The following is a 6,555-nucleotide window of genomic DNA, read 5'->3' on the forward strand; positions in this document are numbered from 1 at the left end:
AAATAGCCGTTAACACCAAAACGGCGCCATTTCTCCAAGCGCTGTTCATCTTATTCCCTGACCGAAACGGACGCCCTCTGCCGCACAGCCATTACTTCTGCAACTACCACACTTTATGGTTAGAAGAAACGACATTGTTGTCTCTGGCTATAAAAGCCAAAGAACGTTTGAGTAGAAAGGGGGAGAGGTCATGAGTAGAACGAAACAAAGGGAAAGAAAAAAGAAAGGACCCCGGGGCTAGAACACGAAAAAAAGCCAAGAAAATGAACGAAACAGAGAAAGGGGAAACAGGGGGGAAGGAGAAATGTAAAGAAGAAAAAAAACCAGAAGAGAGAGAGGGACCGAGAGAGAGAGAGAGCCAAAAACACGAACCAGAGAAAAGAAAAACAGGGAGAGCACGAACAGAGAAAAAATCAAGGGAGGAAGAATGCAACCAAAGTGAACAGGGAAAAAACAGAGAAACTGCAAGCATTGATCAGCCGGGGCATTTGTCTCCAGCTTCAACACTCCGAACCATCAGAAACAGAAAGAACAAAGCCAGAAGAACGAAGGGGAGGTTGAAACTGGTGTCCGGCTAGTGTCACCCGATCACACAGAAAGAGCTTCACCATCGTCTTCGTTCCTGCTTCCAGGTAATCTTCTCTTCCTGTTTTGCAATATCATTTGACATTGTGCCGTGAAATTTAATTAGCCTTTCACTTTGCACGCACGCGTGGTGCGTGCCTTTGCTCAGCCAGGTCACTGGCTTAGGTCAGTGACCGGGCCGGGCTGGCTGGTCCAGCCCTGAAAAAATAAAAAATAAAAAATAAAAACAAGTAAAAAAATATATATGCATGCATAAAAAATAAATTTGTTATTGGTTTATTTATTAACGCCAGAGTTAGAATAAAAATACTGATTTAAATTTATTATTTTCTAGCTACGTAATATTTATCAACGTCAAAGTTGAAAATATTCGTAATTGAATATTAATCGACGCCATAGTCAGGAATGTCACAAGCAAACCATCAGAGCATAAACCAATAAATTTTTAGCAACTTAAAACAAAATCAGCAATGCAGCTTACCTCAGGTAAGGTGCGCTATGGGTGCTAATACCTTCTCTAGCCACAACCAGTCCCGAACCATAGAATCTCTGTTAACCAGTTAGGGTTTCTAGTGACCATAATACTAGGTGACGACTCTTTAAGCAAGACATTTCCCCAAAAGAACAAGATGTCAGATATCTGTTCTTTTTCAAGAAAATAAATTTTCAAAACGGTCGCCGAGATATCGGGTGTGATAAGGGTCTTCCCATATCCCATGTTGGGCATGCCATGTTACATTCCCCTAAATGCACCTTTACATTATCTAACGTTCTTCATGTTCCTCATATTACCAAACCATTACTATTTGTTCAAAAATTTTGTCGTGATAATAATGTTTATTTTGAATTTCTTGTCTCTGTGTTTTATGTAAAGGATCTCACCATTAAATCAGTACTCCTTCCCGGTCAGAGCAATGATGGTCTCTACGTTTTTTCTGAGTCATCTGCCACTGCTATTCCTCAAGCGTATTGGTCTCCTTGTGTCTCTGCGACTGCTAATATATGGCATCATCGATTGAGTCACCCTACTTCCTGTATTTTTCATTTGTTATTTTTCAAAAATAAAATAATGTGTACTTCTAGGCGCTTTCTTGTTCAATGTCAAGCTTGTTCACTTGGCAAGTCTTTGTGTTTGTCTTTGTGACCCACGAATCATAAAACTTCCTCTCCATTTGATTTAATATTTAGTGATGTTTGGGGCCTTGCCTCTATGTTTTCGTTACTTTGTTATCTTTATCGATGCACATACAAAATACATCTGGTACTATCCTCTTGTTGTCAAATCATATGTGTTTTCTATATTTCAACGTTTCCAATTGCTTGTTGAGCGTGAGTTTTTCTGCAAAATTAAATCTGTTCAAACTGATTGGGGTGGTGAATATCACAAGTTAAACAGTTTCTTTCAAACTATTGGTATTCATAACTGGTTAACTTGTCCTCATTCACATGAGCAAAATGACAGTGTTGAGCGTTGTCATTGTTATATTGTTGAAACAGGTCGTTCCCTCCTAGGACAATGTAGTTCCCCGTTACGATTGTCGATACACGACGTCGGGCGACGGCTCCTGTTTTTTTTGTTTATTTAACAAAAAAAGTTTTTTCTCGATTGGGGGAAAACAAAGATTTTATTGGAGTCGCCATCTAGTAATTTGAGGGAACTAGAAATCCCAAATTAGACACTGGTCCCAGGGATTCGGGAACGGGGTTAGTTATGATTAAGGGAAGGTAGACACCACCCTTAAAACATCCTTTCGAAAGAAAGGTTAACCTTACTTGTGTGTTTTTTATTTGATTCAAATGCTATTATATTTTGGGCTTATTGGTAATTATTTTAAAATGATTAATGTCGGTCCCTAAAAATAGGAGACACGTTAAAATGACATCAGTCCCTAAAAATTAAGAGACTTGTCTATAATACTGACATTTGTCCCTAAAAAGGAGAGTTACGTCTGGGTTACCAAAAGAAATAATGGATATAATCCATTATATTTTGGGTTTATTGGTAATTTGCCTTTTTTAAAATGATTAACGTCGGTCCCTAAAAATAGGAAACGCGTTAAAAATGACATCAGTCCCTAAAAATTAGGAGACTTGTCTAAAATATGACGTTTCAACCCTAAAAAGGAGAATTACGTCTGGATTACCAAAAGAAATAATGGAAATAATCCATATTTGATATTTACATTTTTGACATCGGTCCTTTTAAAAAAGAGACGTGTCGACAAATAATATCCGTTTATAAAAACAAATTTTATTTTGATATTATTGAGAAATGGATATAACCATATTCGAGAATTGGGTTTTGGATCCACGAACAATAATATAATAAAATGGGTGTGGGAACCACGTTGTTTTTTTTATATTTTTTTGTTTTATTGTTTTTTACATGCAAGAAAATTTATATACAAAATAAAATAAAAAAGTTAGAAATCTCAAAAAATTTACCTGAGTATCACTGTATAGGTAAAAGACTGAAATACCCTCGAAATTCTCCGAAAATTATGAAAATGCCACTGGCGGCGCGTGTGACTCACGCGCGGCTACTGTTGGCGGCGGCGAAATTGTCCGGCGAGATTTCTGACCAAACGATGGTCGATCCTGGTAGATCTGATGTCGAGGATTCTGATGGTGGTGGTCTCGATGGCCGTTGATGGCTGACGAAGGAGAATCGACGACTTGAAGCTTCGGTGGCCGATGAAAATCGCGGCCTTTTTCCGGCCAGATGAGGCGGAGGAAACGCTGCAAACCACCGGGGTTTTTCTTTACAGCAGGGGATAAACCTTTCTGTGGTGGTGCGGAGGCTGGAGACGGCCGGAAAGTGGAGATCGGATGAGAGAGAGAGTGTCGCCGGCGAGAGGAGAGAGAGGCTCCGAGATTACGCTACGGTGTGAACGCGTGTATGGTACACCAGTACCGCTGAACACTGAACGCCGTTGGATCTCGGATGAAATGATCGGATGGCTGTGATTGGCTAGATTAGCAGATTGAACGGACGGTCTGGATGAGCGGAGCGTTGATCTGGTGTGTCGCGGTGCACAGAAATCTCGGTGCACCGGCTGACGTGGCGCAACGAGATCAAATCTTGGAATATTTCAACGGCTGAGATGTGTCGGGATATATTTGGTATTTTTCAAATTGTTTTTTTTTTAAACAATATCCTACTCTTGTGAAGAAAAACTAGAAAAAAATACAACAGTTTCACAGCGATTCTTTCTTTTTTCTTTCGTTCTTTCTCTCCTTTTTTCGACGAACTATCACTGGCTATTATTTATAGCCAATGATAGGAGACAACACGGATCTGCTTTAAGAAAAATTGTATATGCACAACTACTCCGCCTACAATTAGTGTAACTACCCCGTCTAATATAACAAATTTGTATTATTAATTTTGTTTTATTATATATAATAATAAACAAATCAGTATTAGAAAAATCTCGTTTCAACCGCTAAAAATCAATTTTAATGACCGAAAATAATAGTTTTGACCCAAAATAACCTGAAACTCATTTTTTACCTCGGTCGACATGGTTGGACCCGTATGGACTCGGTGGACTCGGTTTTGACCGAATATGACGGTTTTGACCCAAAACGACCCGACACTTATTTTTTACCCTGGTCGACATGGTTTGACCCGTATTGACTCGGTGGACTCGGTTTTGACCGAAAATGACGGTTTTGACCCGAAACAGCCTGAAACTCATTTTTTACCATGGTCGACATGGTTTGACCCGTATTGACCCGGTGGACTCGGTTTTGACCGAAAATGACGGTTTTGACCCGAAACGGCCCGAAACTCATTTTTTTACCCTAGTCGACATGGTTTGACCCGTATTGACCCGGTGGACTCGGTTTTGATGGAAAGATGCGGTTGACTCGAGAAAAGTATATTTTTGAATTTTTAAACTTTTTTTTCTTAATTTTTTTTGGATTTTTATAAATAATAATAGAAATAAAAATAACATTCGAGAAAATCTTGGTGGATCCAAAATTGGGTTACAACAACGATTTTGAAATTATGCATTTGAATCATCAATATATCTCATCAATCGCATGCCCACTCTTGTCCTCCAAAATCAGTCTCTTTTTGAATGTTTGTTTACTAATACTCGTGATTATGATTTTCTATGTACTTTTACGTGTCTCTGTTTTTCTTTTTTGCGTCCATATCATGCTCATAAGTTGAATTTCTGTTCCTCTCCATGAGTGTTCTTAAGATATAGTTCTTTTCATTTTGGTTATTGTTATCTTGATTTAGCGTCTCAATATATATATGTCTCCCGTCATGTTTGTTTTCATGACAATGTGTTTCCATTTACAAAATCTAAACAGATAGCTCAACTCACACCTACCACTACCCAGCCTACAAACTTGCCCACTTTGATTACCTCCCCCGCTTTTCACCTAGCAGCCCCGCCACTAACCCCTCCCAGCGGCTCTACCGCCCCTTCTGCCTCACAGATACAGCCACTCAGTTCCCCATCCTTATCTATCACCATACTACTGTCACACAGCCCTGCCCTTATGTCACCATCTGCATGTTTTTTTGATGATCATTATGCAGGCACAAGTTCTTTTTTAGAGTTGCATCTTTCCAACTCTGCTACTATCGCTAGCACAGATTCTGCAGCAAGCTCTTCTTCATCTGTTGTTGCTCTTCTTCATCTGTTGTTGCTCTTCTTCATATTATTCATTACTCATTTTTCAATGTATTTTGTGGTTATTAAATTAATTTGTCTCATCTGATTACTAATATACATAATTAAATTGCTATCCTAAATCTTTCTAAATTTTTTTCTTTAGGCCTTTTAAAAAAATTAATATTCTTTAAAATATATCTTAGTGAGTCTTTATGTTAATGATATAAGAGGATTCCCTCAAATTTTTCACATCAAAGTTCTGAAAAAAAAAATGTAGTCTGGTTTAGAAAACCCAAATTAATCACCAATTACAAGTAAAATTTCATCTACATAGAGGATAAAATATATTTGCTCTATTAATCTTAATAATCTTAAGATATATACATTGATAAACAATATATTTAGTAAAATCATGAGACAACAATATTGTGAAACTTGATATATATATCATTGTCGGAAGGCTTGTTTTAGCCTTGTTTCTTAATATAACAATGGTGTGCCAGACACTTATTTAAAGAACTTTGCAAATGCAAATGTACCTGACATTTTTGTTTTTTACTTTCTATACAACTCCCCATCTCTATCCAACCTTACAATCTTGATGGTCTTTTCAATTTATTTCTATACTTTAGCCTTATAGGTCTTCAACACATCAAATGCTTTAGTCTTATCAAATGAAAGATACAAATATCTAATTAAACTTGATATGTCTATCAATATCAATGAATGAGATGAACATTTAGACAAGGAATAGTAAATAATCTACATATACTGCTAGCCATCAAACCACAAATTATGGCACTTTATTTAGCCAAAAAGGAAAATGTTGAAATGCTCCATGACTTGAAGTATTATATTGAAAAAAAGTAGAAGTTGAAATACTAAACTGATCAAAATAAATCAAAATAAGTTAGTATATGTTTACAATCTCTCACACCTTTGAGTAGATACGAATCACCCTTGATTTATAAAATTAAATTAAATTAAAATAAAAAATAAACTACAAGTTTTCAAAATAACCCTTGATTTATAAAATTTGTAAAGGTACTTTAATTTAATGACCCCCTCAAAAACAAAACTTTACATTTTGGCCACCCCATTTTTCAAAGTCTGGATTCGTCCCTTAGCCTTGGCATTTCATATCAACAGGAGTATGTGGCAGGTAATTAAATTTGGCTGATTACATGTAGGAATTGGATATTAGATTAGATTAACTAGAATTTACAAGTTGATGATATTCATGAAAAAGATAGCTAGCAACTGCATGCTATTTGTCGGTTCTTAGATAAATCACTTATGCCTCTGTTATGATATATAAGATCATAAATCGAGA

At 36.9% G+C, this 6,555-nt stretch overlaps 1 long non-coding RNA gene across 1 annotated transcript; it reads left to right on the plus strand.

The window, feature by feature from the left end:
* The first annotated feature begins 206 nt into the window (after positions 1-206).
* On the plus strand, positions 207-1,787 carry LOC133702959 (uncharacterized). Its single transcript, XR_009843807.1, has 2 exons — positions 207-632; positions 1,460-1,787. It is a non-coding gene; the product is annotated as an uncharacterized LOC133702959 (long non-coding RNA).
* The last annotated feature ends 4,768 nt before the right edge of the window (positions 1,788-6,555 follow it).

Source organism: Populus nigra, chromosome 9 (assembly GCF_951802175.1).
Source record: "Populus nigra chromosome 9, ddPopNigr1.1, whole genome shotgun sequence".
Lineage (NCBI taxonomy): Eukaryota > Viridiplantae > Streptophyta > Magnoliopsida > Malpighiales > Salicaceae > Populus > Populus nigra.